This window comes from Chiloscyllium plagiosum, chromosome 7, assembly GCF_004010195.1.
Source record: "Chiloscyllium plagiosum isolate BGI_BamShark_2017 chromosome 7, ASM401019v2, whole genome shotgun sequence".
NCBI classification, from domain to species: Eukaryota; Metazoa; Chordata; class Chondrichthyes; order Orectolobiformes; family Hemiscylliidae; genus Chiloscyllium; species Chiloscyllium plagiosum.
The window spans coordinates 60,446,462-60,461,931 of NC_057716.1; positions in this window are offsets into that span (position 1 = coordinate 60,446,462).

The following is a 15,470-nucleotide window of genomic DNA, read 5'->3' on the forward strand; positions in this document are numbered from 1 at the left end:
TGGGAAATGGAGATTGCCCATAGACAGCAGCAGCCTTGCAATGGGTGGGGGTGGGCAGAATCTGAGCACACTAAGTGTGAGGGTCTGGGTAAGAAAGGTCAGTTGGTATAAGTGCATGTAGACAGGTCAGGTGGGGACTTGAGAAAGTGTGAATCCGATGGAGTTAAACAGGATGGGATACTAGGAAGAGAATGTGGATATTTAGGAGCTCAATGGCTTGGTCGCACTGAGGTTTGAATTTCTGAAAAAGGAGCTGTCGCTTTTTATTGTGCTGGAAATTGAAAGATCATGATACATAAGAGCCAATGTAGGTTATTCAGCCCACTGAGTCTGCTCCACCACTGAATGAAATCATGGCTGATCTGATCATCTTCAACACTACTTTCCTATCTTTGTCACATAATCCTCGATTCTCTTTCTGATTAAAAGATTTCTATTTCAGACTTGATTTTTCTTAATAACTCAATCTCTAATACCTTCTGTGGGAAACAATTCCACAGATTCATAATGCTCTAAGAGAAGAAATTACTCCATGGACTCCATCAATAAACACATTGACCAAGAGCCAATATACTGACCACTGCAACAAACAATCAGAATCGGCAATCAGAAGCAGTGGGAACGAAACCGAATAAATTCCAACTGACACAGTACAGCAGCGTTTCACAGAAGGCTCCACAGCACTGAGGATGTCACCTAGAAAGGGGACAAAATGTCTGTAAACCAACTTCCCAGCTCGGCAAACATTCCCACAAGAATTGCAGCCAGTACCCAAGCTACAAATGTTTAAGATATTTGGTTAAGTAAATGAACAGAAAAAGTTTTGGGGGAAATGGGCCAAAGCAAGCATGTGGGACTAATTTAGTTTGGGATTATGTTCGGCATGGACTGGTTGGACCGAAGGGTTTGTTTTTGTGCTGTATGACTATATGACTCGATGTGCCTAAGTTCTCAAATGACCCTCCTTAAACCTCTGCATATCTTTCTCCTCACTTAAAACATTCTTTAAAACCTCTTTTACCAAGTAATTGGTCATTTGATGTTGTATCATAGGCTTAATGTCAAATTTTTATTTCATAAATAACACCTACGTTAAGTACTTTGAGACATTTTCCTACATTAAAGGTGCAAGTAAATATATTGTTACCATCTTTATCTAATTCACTCAGTCTTGTTCCCATAGAAGTGTGCACAAGCAGATAACCTGTTAGATGCAAAGATCATTTACAACTTTACAAAGTTTCCCTATAAAGAACGGTTATTGAAATAATTTGAAAGCAGTCCGCACTTGAGGTCAGGGATTGGAGCACAGACTCAGCAGCAGATTAAGAAATTCTTATAGTATCTATGTGAAGCACAACAAAACCATATCTTCATACATATTAATTCTACAATGCATATGATCTTAGCATCTAACTTAATTTCCTGAAGATAAAGAACTGCACTCAGGTCAGGAAAGGCGAAAGACGGTGATGTTGATGTGAAAGAGAAGTCATACATGTAGGTAAATGTTAATTTCACTGGATTAGTTATCCAGAGACTGAACCTATATGTCTGAGTCATAGATTTGAATTCCACAATGGCAGATGGTGAAATTTGAATTCAATTAATGAATATGGAATTAAAAGCTAGTCCAGTAGCAACCATAGAACCCTTGTTGGTTGTCATAAAAATCCACTTGGTTCACTGATGTACTTTAGGAAAGACAGTCTGCCATCATTATCTGGTCGAGTTCACGTGTGACCCCAGACCCACAGAAATGAGGCTGATTCTTAACTCCCCTCTGAATTGTACAAGCAAGGACCTCAGCTCTATCAAACCACTATAAAGCCTAAAGAAAGGACTGAATGGATTATCCTACTACAACTGAGGTACTGAAAACTACAAGGACCTTACAGGCAATGTTCCAGACACCACCATCATCACCGTCCCTGAATATCTCTTGTCCCACCACCAGGACAGACCAAATAGATACAGTGATACAGTGGTATGCCAATGGAAGGGAGTTGTCTTGGAAGACCTCAACATTGATTCTGAACTCCATACAGATGCATCTCAGCTATCAGTTAGGACCCTTCCATACCAATTGGAAAAAGTATCATGAGTAGCAATGTGATTTGGGTGGGAGATTTCAATGTCCACCACAAAGGGTGGCTCAACAGGACTGTTCCTGACCAAACTGGTCAAGTCTGAAAGGACACTGCAGTCGACAACAAGTGATGAAGGAACCAGCAAGAGGGGGGACAAAAAACCTATTTGGCCTTATAGCGTCATACAGCATGGAAGCAGACCCTTTGTTCCAACCAGTCCATGCCAAACATAGTCCTACCTGCCTGATCCTGGCCCATATCCCTCCAAAGCTTTCCTATTCATGTGTCCATCCAAATGTCTTTTAAATGTTGTAAATGTACTATTATCCATTACTTCCTCAGGAAGTTGATTCCACACACAAATCACCTTTTGTGTAAAAGATTTGCCCCTCATGTCTTTTTAAATCTCTCTTCTCTACCACCTTAAAAATGTATTCCCAGATCTTGAAATTCCCCACCTTAGCGAAAAGACAACTACTATCAATGCTATCTAGAACTTTTTTGATATAAACTTCTATCAGATCACCTCTCAATCTCCTACGCTCCGGTGAAAGAATCCCAGCCTATCCAGTCTTTCTTTATAACTCAAATCTTCCATACCCAGCAAAATCCTGATAAGTCTCTTCTGAACCCTTTCTGGCTTAATAATATCCTTCCTATAACTGGGTGACTAGAACTGCCACAGTATTCCAGAACAGGCCTCCCCAATGTCCTGTACAACCTCAACATAAAGTCCTAACTCCTACAGTCAAAGGACTGAACTTCTACCTTTGAGCCAGTTCTGTATCCAAATGGCTAGTTCTCCCTGTATTCCATGAGATCTAACCGAGCTAATCAGTCTCCCATGGGGAATCTTGTCAAACACCTTTCTGAGGTGCATATAGATCACATCTGCTGCTCTGCCCTCATCAATCTTCTTTGTTACTTCTTCAAAAAACTCAATCAAGTTTGTGAGACATGATTTCCCACACACAAAGCCATGTTGACTATCCCCAATCAGTCCTTGCCTTTCCAAATACATGTACATCCTGTCCCTCAGGATTCCCTCCAACAACTTGCCCACCACCAAGGTTAGGCTCACTGATCTATAGTTCCCTGGCTTGTCTTTACCGCCCTTCTTAAACAGTGGCACCACGTTTGCCAACCTCCAGTTTTCCGGCACCTCACCTGTGACTATCGATGATACAAATATCTCAGCAAGAGGCCCAGCAATCACTGCTGTAGATTCCCACAGAGTTCTCGGGTACATCTGATCAGGTCCTGGGGATTTATCCAGTTTTAACTGTTTCAAGACATCCAGCACTTCCTCCTCTGTAATCTGGACATTTGCAAGATGTCACCATCTATTTCCCTACAGTCTATATCTTCCATATCCTTTTCCACAGTAAATACTGATGCAAAATATTCATTTAGTATCTCCCCCATTTTCTGTGGCTCCACACAAAGGCCACCTTGCTGATCTTTGAGGAGTTAAAACAACAAATTTTATTTCTCGGCATTCTCTGGATATCTTTGCAATCTACCTGTTGCTATTGTGTCTGTCCTTGATTGTGTCTTAGTGAGTGACCCTGGTACAGTGCATGTGGAGAAAAACGTCCCGTCTTCACATTGAGGAGACCTTCGATCATGCTGTGTGCACTAGAATTGTGCTAAAGAGGACAGACCTTCAACACGTCTAGAAACTCAAAATGGGGCATTTACTGGGCACAATTGTATTCAACTGCAATCTATATTTCATTTCCTGGCATATCCTCCAGTCTACCCTTACCATCGAGCAAGGAAACCAACTATGGTTCTGTTACGACACAGGGTAAACACTCCTGCTTAAATTAAACCAGCAACACAGAAAAGATTTATCCCGTGCAGTAATCTGTGAAAATTCGAGAGGCCAAAAACAATTTCAAGTAAAAATTGACAACTTTATTCCTTAAACTATAACAGAGAATAATTAACTAGCAACTATTTACAACTCCTTCCTCTAACCTATCTTTTACTTTCCTCTCTACAATACTGGTCCAATAAAAATCCTGATTAAGATTTACAAATCAAAACTTCTTATCTTCAAAACCAGGCAGCTTTTGGTCCTTCCCTGTATTTCTGTCTTCTTTTCTTCTTCTTGGTGATTCTGCTTACCAGGTTACTGATCGATAAGGGTACCTTTAAGAGAGCTATTCTTTGGGCTGTCTTTACATGTTGGTAAAAACAATGACTGCAGATACTGGAAACCAGATTCTGGATTAGTGGTGCTGGAAGAGCACAGCAATTCAGGTACATGCTGGTAGCTTGGCAGTTCTCCTCCCAACTGTTAATTTTCCCCAGTCTTATACTCCAAATGCATCGGATTGTGTCATTGGCTTTTAAGATTGTCAAGATACTCAATTCAAATTGGATTGGAGTTTGCTTTTTTTGGGGTATAATTTAAACTGATTAGCCTAATTTGAATCTGTTTTTGTCTCCAAGCAACCAGCTACACTAAATGCTGGACCAAAAGTTTACATCATATCTTTTTCCAGAACACTTGGTGCTTTCAGGTAGTTCTGTTGCTTTTTACTATCTTAAAGGTACAGTACATCCATATCTTCATAACATCTTCATCCTTAATAAAACAAACGAACCATCATAATGAAAACATGGCTTCAATTTTTTTCAATTTTTAAACCCTTTACCCTAACATAACTTTACCATACCCTTTACCATAACTTTAATATAAGTACACCTTAACTTCTTCCCATATACCTGTATATATAACATTAAATAAATACAAATCCCATCTAAACTTTATCAGTTAAATCAGTGATAAAGCATCGGTAATTACATTCTTACAGCCCGCAACATGTATGATTTTTAAATTAAAAGTCTGCAACATAAGACTCCAATGAAATACTCTCATATTCTTGTCTTTAAAGTGTTCTAAGAAGGTAAGCGGATTGTGATCTGTGTACACAACAGTCTCCGACACATTGTTTGTGACATACACATTAAAATGTTGTAAGGTCAATACCAAACTCATTAGTTCTTTTTCGATCATGGAGTATATTCTCTGGTGGACACTAAGCTTCTTTGAAAAGTAGCCAACTGGTAGTTCAATCCCATCCTCATCTTCCTGTAGAAGTACAGCTCCAACTCCTATGTCACTAGCATCGATGGCGACTTTAAAAGGTTTCGAAAAGTTTGTGGTTAATATTGATTTCAAATGGTCGAATACCTCCTGGCATTGTTCTGTCCACTGAAACTTTGTGTTCTTCTTCAGCAAATCAGTTAACGGTGCCACTACACTGCTGAAGTTTGGAATCCGCTGAGTCCTAAGAATCGAAGCACCTCTTTCTTTGAGGTTGGTTACGGAAATTCCTCGATGGCCTTCATCTTTGCGTTCTGAGGGGTCAACCTTCCATGACTGATGTAATGTCCCAAGAATGTCACCTCTGCTTTCACGAATTCAGTTTTGTTTAAGTTTATCACCAGTTTTGATTCTCATAGTCATTCAAAGAGCTCTGCCAACTGTACGATGTGATTTTTCCAGGATTTACGAAAGATCAGTACATCATCCAAATTGACTGCATGGATTGTTAATCCAGCCATAACTCACTTCGTGAGTCTTTGGAATGTGGAGGATGCATTCTTCATTTCAATGGACATCACTTTGAACTGATACAGCCCATTTGAGGTTACAAACACCAAAATTCCTTTTGCCATCTCTGATAAAGGTATCTGCCATTAACCATGCATTAGGTCGAACTTGGTGATGTAACTGGCTTGTCTGGCTTTCTTGACCCAGTCCTCCAATCCAGGAATTAGATAAGAGTCTGATTTTGTAACAGCGTTAACCTTCCGATAATCCACACAGAATCGTTAACTCCTGTCTGGTTTAGGATCTAAGACAATTGGTGAACTCCACTCGCTCTGGCTTGGTTCCATGACGTCCTCGTTCAGCATGGTCTCCACCTTCACTTGGACCTGTCTAGCTTTGAATGAATTAAGCCGATCGGGGCGTTGTTTTATTGAAGCAGTATTCCCTACGTCTACTTCATGTACATTAACATTAGTCCTCCCTATCTCATCCTTACATATGTCCTTATACTACAGTAACAAATCTTTCAACTGTGTTCCATGCTCCTGAAGCAGATAGCTTACTAACCTATCCCACTCCTCAAGGACTTCTTCATTTTTAAATCTACTTTGAGGCACATCAAATCCACATCATCTGGATTTGATTCCTCACTCTGTGGGGCAGTAACTAACACCTATTTCTCTAGTTCTTTCTCTCTAGTATAATACGGTTTCAACATGTTCACATGACATACATAATACTTTTTTTCCCTATCTGGCATCTTTACTAAATAGTTCACATGACTCAACTCTTTTCTCAATTTGATAGGGACCACTAAACCTGGCTTTGAAGGAACCTCCTATCACTGGTAACAGTACTAACACGTCATCCACTCAGGAAAACATCCGGATCTCAGAGCATTTATCTGCCAACAGGCAGACCTCCTACAGGCAGTTCATGTGCTACTGTAACACTTCCTGTCTGTATGCTACATACAACAAAATCTGGTGCACCTCAGTCCATTTTTCCTCTGCACTTATCTGCCGTGGTTTCCATTTCTGGCTTTGGATTCTATCTTTCAGGTAATAACCCTTCGGAATTATTTATGCCTCCTTTTCAGAGTACGCATCCACATATATATCTTTTATCATCTTGCAAGTCCCTTTGACTTTCAAGACTAAACACATCTATCTGACCCTCTGCCTGTTCAGGGTTTTCCTGCATCATTATATCAAACTGGGTATCCACTAACTGCACCTCAACTCCTTCATCTTTCTCTTTCCTTTTCCCTTCATTCTGTGACTTATGATAGTGGAACCTGTTTACTGCATAGTCTGGGAAAGTACCAAAATATTTCTGTTTTAATTCCTCGGTTTCTTGGTCTTCCTTGGGCTTCTCCACCAACAAGGAGTATCACTCCAACCTTGGATCCTGTCAAATCATTCCCAAGAACAAAATGAATTCCTGGAACTGACACTCTGTCAACCACTCCCACTGTAACTTCCCCAGTCTTGAGCTAGCACTCCAACCTGATCTTACAGAAGGGGATGCTAAATTTCTGTCCATCTATCCCACAAATTACCACACTCTTGGGTAACGTATGCACATTCGCTCATCTCTTACTTTCAGTGATAGTAAGAGTGGTTAGATCCTATATCTCTAAAAATTATAACTTCTTGTCCTTCTCCCCACGAGTAAACTTTACCCACAGACGTGAATTCTTTGTAGAGATCAGGTACTAACTCCATACCCAGCTCCTGCCTAGACTGTGCACTCTCTGCAGTTCCTTGGCTCTTCTTGCGGACTCCTTTACTAACTTCACTAATACAACTGGCTTAGCTTCTTTTCCCACATTGCCTTTCTTTAACAACCAGCACAGTGACTTTACATATCCCACTTTACCACATTGGGAACACCTGAGGCCTTTTACCACCTTTCCAACCTCTAGGGCTTCTTTTTTATCCTGTGTAAATTCTTACCAGTGCTCTCTACTCTTGGTTTTGTAGTGTAGGATCTCCCCTTCTCCCAACTTCTATCCCTCACAGGATGAAACTCTGGCCAGAAGCTTGTCTTATGCACCAACATGTACTCATCTGCTAATTCTGCTGTCCTTCTCACTTCCTGAACTTTCTGTTTCTCCACGTGAATTCCTACCATCTCTGGAAGTGAATGTTTAAACTCCTCCAGCAGAATAATTTCTCTTAGAGCCTCAAAGGCCCTATCTATTTTCAAAGCACACACCCATAAGGTTGAACTCAACATAAGTCTGACCTGGTTCCTTCTTTGTGTTTATGAACCGCGGTCTATATGCCTCTGGTACCAATTCACAAGCATGTAAAATAGCCTGTTTAACCTCTTCATAATCTCTTGACCCCTCATCTGACAGTGCGACAAATACCTCACTAGCTCTGCCTACCAGTTTAATCTGAACTAGCATTACCCATAAATCCTCAGTCCACTCCATCTGCCGAGTCAATTTTGGCTTCCACATCTTCCTCATCAAAATGTGGCAGAGTTTTGACATATTTGAACATATCATTACCTTCCTTTTTAATCTTCATCCTGTTAATGTGACTTTGCTGACTAAGTTGCAACTTTTCACGTTCAAATTCTCTCTTTTTGTCTTTCCCTTTCTTCTCTCTCTCTTTGCTCAGCTAAGAACCTTCTCTCTTTTTCTTCTCTCTGTCTTCTCGCTCTTTCTCTCTCCCTTTCTTCTCTCTCTTTGCTCAGTCAAGAACCTTCTCTCACTCTTTTTGCCCTCTCTCCTCTCTCTCTTTCTCTCTCCCTTTTTGTTTATCTTCTAACTCCATTTTCCTCAACTGTAATTTAAGGTTTTCTGCACTTGTCTGTTTCTCTGATATGCCTAAGTGTTTGAGTAACTGCCTTACAATTTCAGCTTTACTTTTGTCCTTGGTTAAATCCAAATCTAACTTATTTGCCAATTCTAAAAGAATGGCCATTTTCTTTCCTTCTCAACTTTCTTGGCAGATCTCAGAATCATTATCAAATCCCAGACCTCTTTAGCAATTTTAAGAGCCATTTTTCTCACTTTTAATTTAATCAACCACAAGTGACCAAAATTAAACAGATTGTCTCACCTACATTCTATTTAAAGATTTAGGACAGTAAGCTGCAAGTGTTTAAATCTGCTGGGATTTTTCATATCCCCAAATCTATTCAAATCTGTCTAAGCCAGTTCAAATCCCAGACAAGCCCCAAACATTTACGGGGTAAACCCTCCTGCTTAATTTAAACCAGCAACACAGAAAAGATTTATCCTGTACAGTAATCTGTGAAAATTCGAGAGGCCAAGAACTATTTAAAGTAAAAATTAACAACTTTATTCCTTACATATAACAGAGAATAATTAATTAAAACTATTTACAACTCCCTCCTCTAACCTAGCTTTTACTTTCCTCTCTACAATACTGGTCTGATAAAAATCCTGATTAAGATTTGCAAATCAAAACTTCCTATCTCCAAAACCAGACAGATTTTGGTTCTTCTCTGTACTTTAGTCTTCTTTTCTTCTTCTTGGTGATTCTGCTTACCAGGTTACTGGTCGATAAGGGTACCTTTAAGAGAGCTATTTTTCAGGCTGCCTTTACAAGCTGGTAGCTTGGCAGTTCTCCTCCCAACTGTTCAATTTTCCCCAGTCTTATACTCCAAAAGCATCGGATTGTGTCATTGGCTTTTAAGATTGTCAATGTACTCAATTCAAACTGGATTGGAGTTTGATATTTTTTGGGGTATAATTTAAACTGATTAGCCTAATTTGAATCTGTTTTTGTCTCCAGGCAACTAACTACAGAAGTTTACATTATATCTTTTTTCCAGAACACTTGGTGCTGTCAGATAGTTATGTTGCTTTTAACTCTTTTAAAGGTACAGTACACCCACATCTTCACAATAGTTCCATGAATAATTTAGGAGGGTATACCAGCTACAGCACCAGGAAATACCTCAACAGAGAAACTACAATCAGGACTACTTGCATGCCATACAGAGGAAACTGCATGCAATAGATGGAGTTGAGCAATCCTACAACCAGTAGATCAGTCTGGAGTCCTGTAGTCTATCATTTTCTATTTTGAAAGACAATTTTTCAGTTGGTGCATTTATGGAAGGAGCTGCCAAAGGAGGTGGTGGAGGCAAGTACAATTGCAACATTTTAAAGACATCTGAATGTGTACTTGAATAGGAAGCATTTAGGACGATATGGGCCAAATACTGGCAAATGAGACTAGATATCTGGTTGGCACGGATGAGTTGAAAGAAAAGGGTTGGTTTCGGTGCTATATAAATCTATGACTATCTACTATAAGCTCTTATTCTTTGTCTTTTCTGGCAACTTATAATCCAATTTAGAAATGACCTGACTATGGGTAGAACTTTATCTCAAGGATGACCAAGTCATGGACGAGAAGAGAAAGTCACATCGATGCATAAGTTCTTGAATTAAATTCACTGTCACAAAACCTCTCATCGCCATTATCACTTACTTGTTCACATGTGGCAGCTCAAATATCTTCACCGAGAAAGAATTAAACAGTATTAGGGAGTCTAATTCATTCTGTGCAGAGGTGGGTTGATGCCATACCATTATCATCTTGGAAGATAGGTAAAAGACTTTCTACAGTTTAAGTTGCAGTATCCAGAATTCACCCAAATCATTTATATAAATGACAAACTTACTTGCTAAGATGCAATTTCAAGAAACATTACACCTTCCTACAGGTTCTGAGGTCAATCTGTAAGGTTTCACAACAAGTGACAGCTGAGACTTTGAGTCATTTGTGACATCAAAAATTTCTTCTTAGTTGCAGTAACCAATGGAGTACTTTTCTAGGTGGTGAAACGATAGATCTGGAGTCTAATCTGTACAAACTTTATAAGAATTATTTCTAGAGATGCACATTCCCATCCAAAGTTTCAATCTGCTTCCATATACTCTTTTGAAAATCAATTTAAATTTTTACAGAGTAATAGCTTTTTACAGAGTAATAGCTTTTCAAAGGAGTACTGTGACAAAAATCAAGTCCTAAAACTTAAAATTTACATTTAAAATTTACTTCTGAGGGAGATAAGACACACTAGTAGGAGTAGTGCCCACTAAATGTGGAACTTGAGTTTTGTTTACTTTGGAGCTTGTTGCCATCAAAAGTGGAATTATACATACCTCATGTTTTGTATACATTGAGTCATGCAGACAACAGCACATTTATTTTGTGCTGATTTATTAAATCAGGTGATTATTATAGTTATTGTCATCTCAGAGTCATAGAGATGTACAGCATGGAAATAAACCCTTCGGTCCAACTCGTCCATGCCGACCAGATATCCCAACCCAATCTAGTCCCATCTGCCAGCACCCGGCCCATAACCCTCCAAACCCTTCCTATTCATATACCTATCCAAATGCCTTTTAAATGTTGCAATTGCACTCACCTCCACCACTTCCTCTGGCAGCTCATTCCAGCCACGTACCACCCTCTGCGTGAAAAAGTTGCCCCTTAGGTCTCTTTTATATCTTTCCCCTCTCACCCTAAACCTATGCCCTCTAGTTCTGGACTGAATTGCACGCAATATTCCAACAGTGGCCTAACCAATGTCCTGTACAGCCACAACATGGCCTCCCCCAACTCCTGTACAATGGGCCACTCTGCGACCATTGGTTGCAAATCCTATTAGACTAAATGGATCAGTTGGAGAGACAGTTAGAGGCAATGAGGAATTTATAACAGCAAGGGGATGTGATGGATGGCAGTTATAGGAAGGGGGAAAAGTCACAGATACAGTCACATAGATGGGTTAACCCCAGGAAAAGTAAAAGAGGTAGGCAGTTAGTGCAGGAGTCTTCTGTGGCTATCCCCATTTCAAACAAGTATATTGTTTTGGAAAATGTAGGGGGTAATGGATTCTCAGGGGAATGTAGCATGAATAGCCAAGTTTCTGATATTGAGACTGGCTCTAATGCAATGAGGGGTACGTCAGGTTCCAAGAGGTCAATTGTGTTAGGGGACTCTCTAGTCCGAGGTGCAGACAGACGTTTCTATGGCCAACAGCGAAAAATCAGAATGGTGTGTTGCTTCCCTGGTGCCAGAATCAAGGTTGTCTCAGACAGGGTTCAGAATGTTCTCAAGGGGGAGAGGGGCCAGCAGGAGGTCATTGTACACATTGGAATCAATGACATAGGAAGAGAAAAGGTTGAGGTTCTATGGGGAGATTACAGAGAGGCAGGAATTTAAAAAGGAGGTCCTCGCGAGTAATAATATCTGGATTACTGCTGGTGCTATGAGCTGGTGAGGGCAGGAATAGGTGGATAGAAAAGACGAATGCTGAGGAGCTGGTTTATGGGAGAAAGATTCACATTTTTAGTTCATTGGAATCTCTTTTGGGGCAGAAGTGACCTGTACAAGAAGGACGGATTGCGCCTAAATTGGAAGAGGTCTCTTATACTGGCAGAGAGATTTGTTAGTGCTGCTCGGGAGGATTTAAACTAGTAAGGTGGGGGGTGGGACCCAGGGAGATAGTGAGGAAAGTGATCAATCTGAGACTGGTACAGTTGAGAACAGAAGCGAGTCAAACAGTCAGGGCAGGCAGGGACAGGGTCGGAATGATAAATTAAACTTCATTTATTTCAATGCAAGGAGCCTAACAGGGAAGGCAGATGAACTCTGGGCATGGTTAGGATCATGGGTCTGGGATATCATAGCAAATATCTGTTATGAAAAAATAAGCTGATGCTTTGTATCATCATGACCAGTTGTTCCTCGACTGGAGACTGATATCCATGGGTTGCCTGTTTCTGTGTGGATTTTCATGGGACTGGGAAGTCTGCTTCTTGATCTGCAGAGCTTTCAACACATGCAGCAGGATATCTTTTGAGTTGTGGAGGTGGTAGCTTACTATTAATGTCACTGGGGTGGTAACTTAGAGTCCCTGTTAATGTCCTTGGGAATAAAATAAAGAATTACTGAAGATCTGAAACTAAAACAGAAATTGCTGAAAATGTTTTTGTTTCAAATGTTTTTGGAACAGGAGTTCAAATCCATGGCCGATGGTGAAAATTGAATACAGTTAAAATAAAAATCTTCAATTAAAAAAGAAACTAGGCTAATGGTGAGTATATAACCACCAGCAATTGTCATGAAAACTGATCTCACTCATGGTGAGATCTAGATTGTCAGACTTGCTTCTTTTTCTTCGTTTTCCTTCTCTGCTGCTACTCTGCCTCCTCATTAAAGCATCCAGCTTCATTTATGACTTGACTAAAAACGAGGTTCTGCTGAAAGAAACTGAACAGTTTGGAACTAAAGTTAAAAAAAAAACAGAACTTCCAATAATCTCTAGAATACTACCTGACTCAAGGGCAAACAAGCGTGGGGTAAAATAAGTTATGAAAATAAATACAAGGCTGAAAGATTGATGTGGATGGACTGGAGTTCAGTTCATGAAGCACTGCCATCAATACTGGGCTAGAAATGGGTCCAGTGTCCTGCAGAATTGAATAAATAGGGCTGTAGAAAGGGTACTAAATTAATTGGAGAGGAGGTGAGTTTGCCAGAGGAAAATATAGGCTTACAAAGCAGCCAGCTGGAAAAGATACCCAGTGTGGGACAAGAAGGGACAGAATGAACAACTATAGGAAAACAGCATTAAATAGAAACAAAGAGGGAAACATTGGTAAAAAGTGAAAATTAATGGCTCTTCATTTGAATTCACATAGCATTCAAAACAAATGAATGAACTTTTGGCACAAATTGAGGTTAATGGGCATGATTATATATTTCATTATATTTCACATAGCCATTGGAGAGAGAGAGGATTACAAAAAGATCAAAGCTGGGAGCTGAACATTCAGAAGTATGTGACTTTTGAAAAGTACTGGCAGGAAGGAAATGGTGTTTGGGCATCTATTTTAGTGAGGATGGAATAACTCGGACAACAAAAAATGAACTTGGAACAGAAGATTTAGAATCCATATGTAAAGGTGAAAAAAATATAGAAATATAGAAAATAGAATCAGGAGGACAGCATTTGTTACTGCTTCCTCTTGATGCTATTTTCTCCCATTAGCCCTAAGAACCATATTTCCTTCTTAAACCATTTAATGTTTTGGCCGCATCAGCTTTCTGTGGCAGAGAATTCCATAGACTCGCCATCTCTGGATGAAAAATTTTCTCTTCATCTCAATTGTAAATAACATACCCTGCATTTTTAGACAGTGACTCCTGGTTCTGTACTCCTTGGTCACTGGGAAAATTCTTCTTGCATTTACACTGTCTACAAATAACAAGGGAATGAAAACACTGGTAGATCTAGTCTATAGGCCTCCTAATGGTAGTTATGTGGTAGGAACAGGGAATAAATCAGGCGATGATGAGGGCATATTAAAAAAAGGCATTAATCATGGGTGACTTTAATTGGGAAAGTAAGATTAGCAGAGCTAGCGATAAGGCAGAATTCATTGACTGTATTCAGGCCATTTTCCTCGAATATGTAATGGATCCAACCGGGAATCAGGCTACTTTGGAGCTGTTGATGTGCAATGAGGCAAGTTTAATAAATGATTTCAGACAACAGATTTCCTAGGATATTGTAATGACCACAATATGGTAGAACGTAACATTCACTTTGAGAGGGAGAAATCTGGGTTGGAAACAACTATGCTAAACTGAAGTAAAGGTAATTACAGAGGAATGAGGATAGAGCTAGCTGAAGTGGACTAGGAAAGGAGTTTTGCAACGAAGATGGTTGGTGAACAATGACAAGCGTTTAATAAAATATCATGGATCACAACAAAGACATAGTCAGGGAGAGACAAGAACTTTAGGAAGGGGATAATCTAACCATGCTGAATCAGATATGGTAAGGATAGCATCAAATTAAAAGAAAATGATTACAACATTGGCAAAGATTAGTAATAAGCCAGAGGATTGGAAAAGTTTTAAAAACCAACAAGAGATGACCACAAAATTATAAAGAAGCAGAAAACAAACTCAGAGTGTAAACTTGCAAGTAATATCAAGATGGACAGCAAGAGTTTCTTTAAATATATACAAGAGAAGCAAAAGAGAACATAGGCCTCTTGTAAAATGAGGCTGGGAAAATACTAATAGGAAAACAGGAAATGTCAGAGAACCTAATTATTTTGCATCAGTCTTCATGGTAGATGGCACGAAAAGTATTCAAAAATACTAGATAATCAAGGGAGTAAAAAGGGAAAGGAAATAAATACTAAAACTGTAGTGATAGAAAAGGCATGAGGGAAATGAATGGGTTAAAGACCAATAGGTTCCCAGGACATGAAGGGATGCATCTAGGATATAAAAAAAAGTAGGTACAGAGACAATGAATGCATTGATAGTAATCTTCCAAGAATTCTTAGATTCTGGAAAAGTGTTGGAAGATTGGAAAACTGCCAATGTAACACCTTTCATTTGAAAGAGAAGGAGACAAAAAAATGTAACCATAGACCAGTTAGCTTAACATCTGCTATTGGGAAAATTCTAGAGTCTATCATAAAGAAGGTAATGGTGTTGTATTTAGAAATGCATAATAGGACCAAGCAGAGTCAGGATGGCTTCACAAATTTATAAAAAGTCTTTGAGGAGGTAACAAGCAAGATAGATAAAGGGGAAGCAGTGAATTTCCAGTATAGACTTTCTTATTTGGATTTCCAACAGGCATTTGATAAGGTACCACATATTAAAGCTACTTAATAAGATAAGAGCCCATACTATTAGAGGTATTATACTAGAATGGATAGAAGATTAGCTAACTAATGGAAGGCAGAGAGTTGAGAAAAGGATGCCACTTTCAAGATGGTA